Genomic DNA, 12,465 nt, shown 5'->3' with positions numbered 1-12,465 from the left:
TGTAAAATTGCTGCTGTGCAAGAATTGTATTGTATGGACCATGTAAAACAAGTAGCAAATTGCGAATGGTTTCAGCGATTTATTAACTGCCACGGAACTGGTGTTTTAGTTCAAACCATTTTCATTAATGAGGCTCGATTTCACCTATCTGGCTACATTAATTCCCAAAGTTCACGAATTTGGTCATTGTAAAATCCACATGCCTTAAGAGAAATGCTGCTGGATACAGAGAAAATCAGTGTGTGGGGTACCATAGTGCAAGTGTGAATTATAGGGCTGATCTTTTTTGATACTATTGTCACTTCTGATATCTATCGTTCCCATATAATTTATCCATGTATTGCCCTGCTGAATGAAAACAAGATTAATCATTCATTTTTCCAACAAGATAATGCTACTCCTGATATGAAACATCAGTCCCTATGACTTTTAGATGAAATCTTTGGACAGTGAGTAATGATGAAAGGTCTCTGCCCCCATGCTCACCAGATCTGTATCCACCTGACTATTTCCTTTGGGGTGCAACTAAAACATTTGTGTATCATAATAACCCAAAGACAATAGATGAACTGGAGACAGTGATAATTGATTTTCCGCATTTGATTACATGCGAAAAATTGGTAAAGGTGTTTGCAAATAAATGTAAACATGTTGAACCATGCCCTCAAGAAGGGGAAAACATTTCCAGCACATACTGTGATATTGGTGAGTACTGTTTGTTTAATTGTAATCAATATAATTAACTAATTTTGATGTTTTAATTGTATTAATGTAGAATCCCATCTTTCAACATAACTGCAGCCACTAGCAGTGAATCCTGGACCCTAGCTGGTCTAGCGACATGAATGTGCTGCCAGCCTTACACACCCCACAAGGCTATACACCACACAAGTATCTTCAGACAGACTTCATAACACTTAAATTTCTGTTTGATGTTAGCAAATTTATCTTTTCATTTTACTTGTTGTTGTCAGTCTGCATTTTACATTCTCTCTACTTTGGCCATCATCACTTATTGTGCTTCTCATATAGCAAGTCTACTCTACTCTACTGTTTGTATTGTTTCATTTTTCTAGTCTAATTCCATCTGCATTGTCTGATTTAATCCTCCATTTTTTTTATAATGTTCATCTTCTAACATCTTCTCAAGACACCATCATTCCATTCAACTGATCTTCCAAGTCCTTTGCCAAGCCTGATATAATTATGTCATCAGCAAACCTCAAAGTGCCCCCCCCCCCCCCCCCCCCCCCCCCCCCCCGCTGAACTTCAAATCCATTTCCAAATGTGCAAATTAAATAACATTAGGGATATACTTACATCCAGTCCATCAAATTGCAGGTTCATTGATGGAAATTCCTGGATGGACCCCCCCTTTCCACACCCGGGATAGCATGCGCTGCTTCCTGGATGGGGAGAAGCACTGGATCAAATCTGTCCAAAGGATAATGATAAGGGTCGGTGTGCCAGCCAGCCTGGATGTGATTTTTAGGTGGTTTCCCTTATCCCACTAGGTGAATACCAGCCTGGTACCCAGGTCCCTCTTCAGTTCCATGATTCACAGACATTTAGAAAACTTGTGCTCAGCTTCACATTAATAATATTTCATGCAGACAGTGGCAACATGAATGCTCCATTTGCCTAGCTCCAACAACCGTTCTGTATTCAAAGTCTGTTAATTCCTGTTGTGCAGCCCTAATCACATTGGATGCCTTTTAAAATGAATCATCTAAGTACAAATGACAGTTTGACCATTGCAATGTCCTTTTATAGCTTGTGTGTGATGATACTACCCCCATCTGTAAAAATAAGACAGAGGTTTAGGAACCAGGTTTTAAATTGTAAGACATTTCCAGGGGCAGATGTGGACTCTGACAACAATCTATTGGTTATGAAGTGTAGATTAAAATGGAAGAAACTGCAAAAAGGTGGGAATTTAAGGAGATGGGGCCTGGATAAACTGACTAAACCAGAGGTTGTACCGAGTTTCAGGGAGAGCATAAAGCAACAATTGACAGGAATGGGGGAGAGAAATACAGTAGAAGAAGAATGGGTGGCTTTGAGGGATGAAGTAGTGAAGGCAGCTGAGGATCAAGTAGGTAAAAAGACGAGGGCTAGTAGAAATCCTTGGGTAACAGAAGAAATATTGAATTTAATTGATGAAAATATAAAAACGCAGTAAATGAAGCAGGCAAAAGGGAATACAAACGTCTCAAAAATGAGATCGACAGGAAGTGCAAAATGGCTAAGCAGGCATGGCTAGAGGACAAATGTAAGGATGTAGAGGCTTATCTCACTAGGGGTAAGATAGATACTGCCTACAGGAAAATTAAAGAGACCTTCGGAGAAAAGAGAACCACTTGTATGAACATCAAGAGCTCAGATGGAAACCAAATTCTAAGCAAAGCAGAAAGGTAGAAGGGCTATATAGAGGATCTATACAAGGGCGATGTACTTGAAGACAATATTATGGAAATGAAAGAGGATCTAGATGAAGATGAAATGGGAGATACAATACTGCGTGAAGAGTTTGACAGAGCACTGAAATACCTGAATCAAAACAAAGCCCCGGGAGTAGACAACATTCCATTGGAACTACTGACGGTCTTGGGAGAGCCAGTCCTGACAAAACTCTACCATCTGGTGAGCAAGATGTACGAGACAGGTGAAGTACCCTCAGACTTCAAGAAGAATATAATTATTCCAACCCCAAAGAAAGTAGGTGTTGACAGATGTAAAAATTACCGAACTATCAGTTTAATAAGTCACAGTTGCAAAATACTAACGCGAATTCTTTACAGACGAATGGAAAAACTGGTAGAAGCCGACCTCAGGGAAGATCAGTTTGGATCCCGTAGAAATGTTGGTACACGTGCTGCAGATGGTGGCCAATTCCGGTTTCACACATCACAGTATATGATGATGATGATGTTGACGTTGTTGTCTTCAGTCCTGAGACTGGTTTGATGCAGCTCTCCATGCAACTCTATCCTGTGCAAGCTTCTTCATCTCCCAGTACCTATTGCAGCCTACAGCCTTCTGAATCTGCTTAGTATATTCATCTCTTGGTCTCCCTCTACGATTTTTACCCTCCATGCTGCCCTCCAATACTAAATTGGTGATCCCTCGATGTCTCAGAATATGTCGTACCAACCGATCCCTTCTTCTAGTCAAGTTGTGCCACAAGCTCCTCTTCTCCCCAATTCTATTCAATACCTCATTAGTTATGTGATCTACCCATCTAATCTTTAGCATTCTTCTATAGCACCATATTTCGAAAGCTTCTATTCTCTTTTTGTCTAAACTATTTATCGTCCCCGTTTCACTTCCATACATGGCTACACTCCATACAAATACTTCCAGAAACAACTTCCTGACACTTAAATCTATACTTGATATTAACAAATTTCTCTTCTTCAGAAACGCTTTCCTTACCATTGCCAGTCTACATTTTATATCCTCTCTACTTCGGCCATCATCAGTTATTTTGCTCCCCAAATAGCAAAACTCCTTTACTACTTTAAGTGTCTCATTTCCTGATCTAATTCCCTCAGCATCACCCGACTTAATTCGTTTTCATACACCAGTTCATTTTCCATAAATTTCTGGCTTCTGTTCTCCTCCTTCATGTGTATGTTATTCTATACAGTAATATTATCAGACTTTTTATCAAATACTTATGCTTAGGGCATCAAATCTCAAATTTATATTCAAATAATCTTTAGAACACTAGCAAACACTTACAAACACCCCATCACATATTAAATTTTTAGGAGAGCTGTCAGAGTCCTTTGAAATCAACACAGGTTTGAGACAAGGAGACAGTCTCTCTCCGATCTTGTTCAACTTTCCAAATGGAATCAGGCTAAGTCACTAATAGTCTGGGCTTACATTTGAATGCATCGTGTTTGCAGATGATTAGTTGCAATTTGCAGATTCTCTGCAAAAAAACTATAACAGATTGAAGTCCTCAAGAAAACAGCAGTGAAAGCAGGATTGCAAACATCTTTTGAGAAGACACAATATATGAACGTAAATGCCATTGATCCAGTCTGAACAATGAGGACCAAGTGTGGCGACATCAAGAGAGTTAAGAAGTTCAAGTACCTAGGAGGGATTTTGACTCCAAACAACAATGAAAAGGCAGCAATTGAAGAACAGGCAAGAAAAATGGAAATATCATTTAGATTGTGTCAGAACACATACAAATCTATATCACTCTAAAGGAAATTCCTTAGAAAGATTCTTGGGCCTAGAAAAATATCTAATGAATTTATGTTCCGCCTAAGATCAAATCAAGAACTTTATCAACGATTTCAAAATGTCACCACCACAATGAAGAAAAGAATACGGTCTTTCTGTGGGCATATTAAAATAATGGAATCAGAAGAGGCTTGCCAACAAGATTCTTCTCTTCCAGGAGAACAGGAAGACACAAGTTCCTAGAAAAAATGCGGGATCACAGCAGAAGAAATTGTGAACAGGCAGATCTTTAGGGAAAAGGTTGCAGAGGTGGAGGATTTCTTCGAGGAGAAAACAAGGAAGAACAGAGTATTCTCAGCAGAAGAATGTGCACGAGTGAGCCAATGAATGAAGGAGTACTGGCGGAAGAGGAAGGAAGAGAACTTTAGAAAGTGAGGAAGTTGTGTAAACGTAGCCAATAGACGGCTGTAACGAAAATAAGTCATAATTAAAAAGTCTTTAGAAGTGGCATCCTTTATGATTTTTCTTTGTCTGTAATCATCTATAAATTTAAATGTGCTTCCTTTGGATTTAACAGATATTATTGTACATAAATCACTTCACAGCATAACCTCAACACACTACACAGTGAAACACACATTGGCTCTAGCTGCCTGTCATCAGCTAAAAAATGCAAAGATTCCCACCAATGGTGGGAAGCAATGCACTCTATGCATGGCCTCCATTTCCAGGAAATTATGCATGCACAAATGCACATGTGTAATTCACTGTTGGAAATTTATGCACATGCACGAAGTTGAATAGAAAAACGACATTGTTTGGACGCACAATAAGATCAACACAACAAGCAGCCAACCAGAGCAGTCTGTGGCAGCAGCCAATATCAAGATAAAACATGGTAAAGTGTTATTGTCATTCAGTGGTTAACTATTTTGTCAAAATGAGTGATAGGGCGAAGGCAAGGAAGTGTTTGACAGTGAAACTGTGAAATAGGTGATTGGCACTGTACAAAGAACAGCTTTCAATCCTTGTGTGCAAGGGACAGTTGTCAGTGAGATTGTACAGTGAAGTTGAGGAAATAAATTGTGATGTAAATATGGTAGGTAAAGTAATTGTGTTTGCTGGGTGTCAAATATCCATGGCTTCTGTTGTGTTCTCTAGTGGAATGGTGAGTATTTCTTAGTATGATGGTGAAGTTTTCACCCCAAGTTGCAAAAAGAGATGATGGAGGAGGAGGTCAGATTCATAGTGAATCCACCGTTTGATATGAGGTTCATTAAACTCTGATGAACACACTATTTAGCACATAGTACTTCCCTGAGCTGGGTGATTCTATCCTTTTCTGGAATCACTTCATTCTTTGACTGCCCTACCCTTAGCTTGTAGCAAGGGAAACTCAATTATTTCTTACTATCCACAAATGTATATAACAAATCAGTATGCTAAGGATTAAATTTTCTATGAGTAACTTTGTATTAAAAGTTCAGTATGATAATGCATGTAGACGAAAGATATTACTCGTGGGAATATCAACCTCAACCTCATAAGTGATATCGGAATGCCTCTGGCTGGACTGGCATGGATGATCATTAGCACAGAGAGAAAAACAACAACAGCAGCAGTGCAGTCCCAGTTGGCTTTCAATGTAGGTGGATGTAAAGTTACTCTGTTGAATAAAGTTTATGTATGCAACTTTGTCACATTTTATTGAAAGAACAGTTCCTGACATACCATGCTCCACTCTTCCCACACTGGTGACCACTTACCTGTTGTGAAAGGTGCATTAAATTCACTACCCAAATGTTAATACAGTCAAATAGATAACGTCGCAACAATGTGCCCATTACACAATGCACCGCCCAACTCTGGATTACAGTGCCAACAGGATTACAGTGTAGGTTATGCAGTGTGGTCAGTGTGCAAATACAATGATGGAAACTGAATGCATCAACAGTTCATGACAACAATGGCCTAACCCCACCTCAACAATCATGGCCAACAACAAATCTTCTCTTGGCCTTTGAGAAGAATACTACCACAGACAGTGTTCTTAACCAACAAAGTTACAACATAAATGTAATGCCACTTTTGTGTCTTCTGTGCCTTCCACAGCACAAATCGGACATGAGCAACCACATACCATGCCACCACAACTAATTGTGTGCCATTAACATTCGGCAGCCATATTGCCTACTGCACCAAACAATACTACAATTTCTTAAGCCTCATGTCTCAGGTTCTGCTCACACCTCAAATTACGACAGTTTGACCTCACTCATCTGGCCTTATGGTTCTCAACAACAGTGGACAGCACTTTCCAAGCAACTGGTGTTTTAGATGATAATTCAAAACATGTTAACCTGCTCTGCCATCTGACAGGACAGGCTGAACTAATTATCGAGCTTATCCTGTCTCCACCACATGCAAAACAAGTACAGCACAGCAAAGACTGTTCTCTTGCAGACTTTTTCTCAAATCCTGAAACAACAGCTGCGTGAGGCTATCTACGAACAGCATCTCCATGACAACATGCCCTCACAACTTTGATGTTACTTCCGCACAACTATTGATTGTACATCAAGTTACTGACAGAGGTGTAACATGACGATCACACAAGTTTGAACATCTAAAAAATGACTCACACTGGCAGATTGGATGTCCTCTGTGATACAACATCGGCGAATATTAAACAGACAGACAGATGTCACCCTGTGGGGCACTGTACCAATGAAGTCTTGTGTGCCACCCATTCTCTGTCAGCCCAACACAACATGAGAGTGTTGTGTTGATACATTTTGGCGGGGAGTAACGTGACAACCTTGCCTGCACCATGGACCAATGACAAACCTGTCGTCACAGCCAAACCATGGCCATCAATCTGCTGGTTCCACAGTGAATTCAGACCTGCTGCTCACAAATGTCATGCTCCCTGTGAGTTCTCAAATGACATCAGTGGATGGAAATAGCACCATCCACATATATACAGCAAAATCTCATGTCACCACCACAATGATCATGCAAGGATGCCTCTTTGAGCCTCACCACACTACACAATGATACTTTTTAATGGGCATGGGTCTTACCAAACAGCAGCACATCAACCTTTGAACAGTCTTCCATACCTACTTCACTTGCCGAACTGTTCAGAGATACCAGTCTACAGCACCGCTACTCGCACTGTTCATCTATAAATGAACCTTCTGTGTACCAGGACTTTCCATTTAACAGATGTCAATGAACCAATCATCAATATGGACATTCTATAGTTCTACCGGCTCCTGCCCGATAAAGCACAGGTGGCACCACAAACCTCTGGTGGATGCTATAGGGAAACTGTCTCAAGATGCCAGTCCGCGATGATCCAGATATGTATAAGTTATGGTACAGTACCCCACTGACATACGTCACATCCATGGTGCGGACAATATCATTACAGACTACCTTCAGTGCAAGTTCTCTTTGATATAACTACAAGCACACAGCAGCTGAACAAATGACCCAAGCATCAAAGACCTCCTTAACAACCATGACACAGACTTCGCACTGAACACTGGTCTCTCCCCATGTCTCACACAACCCTGCTGCGAGACATTTTGCAGAACAGGCATGGCGATTAGTGACACTTATAATGTGCTGTGAGATATTTTAGTGTGTACATAACCTAAGCCAGTGTGGTGTGAAGTTAATGGTGTGCCTAGTCGTGGACATATTTGTATCAGCCAACATCAAGTGAGATTCTCTGTTGCCACTGGGCACAAAGCTGTCTTGTGTGCCAGCATAGCAAGGAGGCTGTGTCGCACACAGCCTCACCTCGGATGCTTCCCCATCCCAATGACGGTTTCGACATTGTTGGACTTCTGCCAGAGTTGGAAGGATTTTGATACCTTATGTCTGTGACTGATGGGATGTCATGATGGGTACAAGCCATATCCATGCATGACAGCACAGCCAAGACAAATGCATTTGTCGAGATATGGATCACCCACTTCTTCACTCTACACTGGTTATCACTGATCAGTGCTGCCAGTTTGAATTAGTGCTCTTCAGCACCCTGTGTAGCACCTGTGGGATCACTCATGCAAACTACTGCATACCACCAGCAGAGTGAAGGCTTCATTGAGAGGTGGCACAGGATCATGAAGGCAGCCCTGATATGCCACAGCAGTTCCTGGACCGAATCATTCTTGTGGGTCTTGCTCAGTGTACAAGGATGACGTACGGCCATCTCTAGAAGACGTCTTCCATGGTGAGCCACTTGTCTTACCTGTGGACTTTGTTCAGCCTATGGCTGACACAAAATGGCAGATTTACCTACAAAAGTCATTGTGTTCAGCAACATATTTGGAACATGCACGTCTCGTGCTGCCCCCCCCCCCCCCCCCAACTCATTCGACCCTAAAAATCTTTATACACAAGAACCAAACAGTACTCAGTACTCCCAGTAGTGTGCTGTTTGGGGATAGTGATCTCTAAGCAACACCTAAATGTCTCTGGCTAGTACCTAATGGATGATCTTTCAACAGAGAGAAGAATGACAGTGCATTCTTGACTAGTGTTCGATGCTGATGGATGTAAAGTTACTGTCTCCAGTAAAGCGTATGTACATTAACTGTGTTGTGTATTACTGGACAGGCAGTTCCTAATGCATCGTGGTCCACTCTCGCCACATACTAATAGGAGAATGGAAAGGATTAATTGTAATGATGGAAATTTTGTGTTGATGAGGATTTATTTCAGCTAAATATGAAATTTAGAATAAGAGGTAATCCAAGGTATATGGAAATGCTAATTACCAGGAAATACTGAATATCAAACAAATGAAAATCCAGGATGGAATAATGACAATATTATGAAAAGATAGATCACTACTTACCATATAGTGGAGATGATGAGTTGCAGACAGGCACAACAGAAAGACTACTAAACACATTAGTTTTTTACCAGAAGGCCTTCATCTGAAATAGACCACCCCCCTCCCTTCCCCATGTGCGCGTGCACACACACACACACACACACACACACACACACACACACACACACACACAGAGGCCAGTCTGACCCCGGCAGCCAGTAACAGTAGTGATGTATGTGAGCTGCATTGCGTGAATGTGTGCGTATGTTGTGTATTTCAGAAGAAGGCCTTCTGGCTGAAAGCTTATGTGTTTAGTAGACATTTTGTTGTGCTTGTCTGCGACTCCACATTATCACTGTATAGTGAGTAGCAATTTATCCTTTTCATAAGATTGTCAAAATACTGAGTGTGAAATTTAATGGAAATGTTATAGCAACAGAAGGAAAAGATCTTTAAAAGTAATATGTAGTTCAATTCCAACTGTAAAATTATATACAAGTGCGAATGTGATTCATTCATTTTAAAGCGAAATTAAGTTCAACTGTTTGTATGAAAACTCATTTCTCATCTTTTCAAGAAATGTGTGAAATACGTTAAACCCTTAAGGCCAAGACAAAGAAGGTTACAGAGAGAAGGTTACAGAAAAATAAATAATGTTGTCTTCAATAAAGTGTATCAAGAACAAAATGTGTCAGGGAGTTGCCCTTCAGGTGTGAAGAAAGTTAAGTGTGTATTAAAGTAAGGTTCTGGTCTGTTATCTAATAAACTGATCGGCCAGAAACATTACGACCATCAACCTACTATCGAAATAAGCTGGTCCAGGCAATAGTAGTGTCATGTGGCGAGGTATGACTACTGATCAAACACATGCACAGTGCATGTAGTATCAGTGAGTGTAGAATGGGGAAGCCATGCAACCTATCTGAGTTTGAGCAAGGGCTGATTGTGATGGCCCAGAGGCTCGCCACAAGCATTTCAGAAACTGCACAACTTGTCAGGTGTCCAAGGAGCACTGTGGCGAGTTTCTGTAACACGTGGCGAAACCAAGGTGAAACCACATCCAGACACCGCAGGGGTGGGTGGCCACCCCTCATTGCAGAAGTCAGACGTCATAGGATAGGCAGACTGGTAAAACAGGACAGGCAGTGAACTGTGGCAGAACTAACACCAGGCTTTAATGCTACATCTACATCTACATTTATACTCCGCAAGCCACCCAACGGTGTGGCAGGAAGAACGACTGTCTGAAAGCCTCCGTGCGTGCTCTAATCTCTCTAATTTTACATTCGTGATCTCCTCGGGAGGTATAAGTAGAGGGAAGCAATATATTTGATACCTCATCCAGAAACGCACCCTCTCGAAACCTGACGAGCAAGCTACACCGCGATGCAGACCGCCTCTCTTGCAGAGTCTGCCACTTGAGTTTGTTGAACATCTCCGTAACGCTATCACGGTTACCAAATAACCCTGTGACGAAACGCGCCGCTCTTCTTTGGATCTTCTCTATCTCCTCCGTCAACCCAATCTGGTACGGATCCCACACTGATGAGCAATACTCAAGTATAGGTCGAACGAGTGTTTTGTAAGCCACCTCCTTTGTTGATGGACTACATTTTTTAAGGACTCTCCCAATGAATCTCAACCTGGAACCCGCCTTACCAACAATTAATTTTATATGATCATTCCACTTCAAATCGTTCCGCACACATACTCCCAGATATTTTACAGAAGTAACTGCTACCAGTGTTTGTTCCGCTATCATATAATCATACAATAAAGGATCCTTCTTTCTATGTATTCGCAATGCATTACATTTGTCTATGTTAAGGGTCAGTTGCCACTCCCTGCACCAAGTGCCTATCCGCTGCAGATCTTCCTGCATTTCACTACAATTTTCTAATGCTGCAACTTCTCTGTATACTACAGCATCATCCGCAAATAGCCGCATGGAACTTCTGACACTATCTACTAGGTCATTTATATATATTGTGAAAAGCAATGGTCCCATAACACTCCCCTGTGGCACGCCAGAGGTTACTTTAACGTCTGTAGACGTCTCTCCATTGATAACAACATGCTGTGTTCTGTTTGCTAAAAACTCTTCAATCCAGCCACACAGCTGGTCTGATATTCCGTAGGCTCTTACTTTGTTTATCAGGCGACAGTGCGGAACTGTATCGAACGCCTTCCGGAAGTCGAGAATAATAGCATCTACCTGGGAGCCTGTATCTAATATTTTCTGGGTCTCATGAACAAATAAAGCGAGTTGGGTCTCACACGATCACTGTTTCCGGAATCCATGTTGATTCCTACATAGTAGATTTTGGGTTTCCAAAAACGAAATGATACTCGAGCAAAAAACATATTCTAAAATTCTACAACAGATCGACGTCAGAGATATAGGTCTATAGTTTTGCGCATCTGCTCGACGACCCTTTTTGAAGACTGTGACTACCTGTGCTCTTTTCCAATCATTTGGAACCTTCCATTCCTCTAGAGACTTGCGGTACACGGCTGTTAGAAGGGGGGCAAGTTCTTTCGCGTACTCTGTGTAGAATCGAATTGGTATCCCGTCAGGTCCAGTGGACTTTCCTCTGTTGAGTGATTCCAGTTGCTTTTCTATTCCTTGGACACTTATTTCAATGTCTGCCATTTTTTCGTTTGTGCGAGGATTTAGAGAAGGAACTGCAGTGCGGTCTTCCTCTGTGAAACAGCTTTGGAAAAAGGTGTTTAGTATTTCAGCTTTACGCGTGTCATCCTCTGTTTCAATGCCTTCATCATCCCGGAGTGTCTGGATATACTGTTTCGAGCCACTTACTGATTTAACGTAAGACCAGAACTTCCTAGGATTTTCTGTCAAGGCGGTACATAGAATTTTACTTTCGAATTCACTGAACGCTTCACGCATAGCCCTCCTTACGCTAACTTTGACATCGTTTAGCTTCTGTTTGTCTGAGAGGTTTTGGCTGCGTTTAAACTTGGAGTGAAGCTCTCTTTGCTTTCGCAGTAGTTTCCTAACTTTGTTGTTGTACCACGGTGGGTTTTTCCCATCCCTCACAGTTTTACTCGGCACGTACCTGTCTAAAACACATTTTACGATTGCCTTGAACTTTTTCCATAAACACTCAACATTGTCAGTGTCGGAACAGAAATTTTCGCTTTGATCTGTTAGGTAGTCTGAAATCTGCCTTTTATTACTCTTGCTAAACAGATAAACCTTCCTCCCTTTTTTTATATTCCTATTAACTTCCATATTCAGGGATGCTGCAACGGCCTTATGATCACTGATTCCCTGTTCTGCACATACAGAGTCGAAAGGTTCGGGTCTGTTTGTTATCAGTAGGTCCAAGATGTTATCTCCACGAGTCGGTTCTCTGTTTAATTGCTCGAGGTAATTTTCGGATAGTGCA

Source organism: Schistocerca cancellata, chromosome 3 (assembly GCF_023864275.1).
Source record: "Schistocerca cancellata isolate TAMUIC-IGC-003103 chromosome 3, iqSchCanc2.1, whole genome shotgun sequence".
NCBI classification, from domain to species: Eukaryota; Metazoa; Arthropoda; class Insecta; order Orthoptera; family Acrididae; genus Schistocerca; species Schistocerca cancellata.
The sequence above is the reverse complement of the archived record's forward strand: the minus strand, read 5'-3'. Positions refer to the sequence as shown.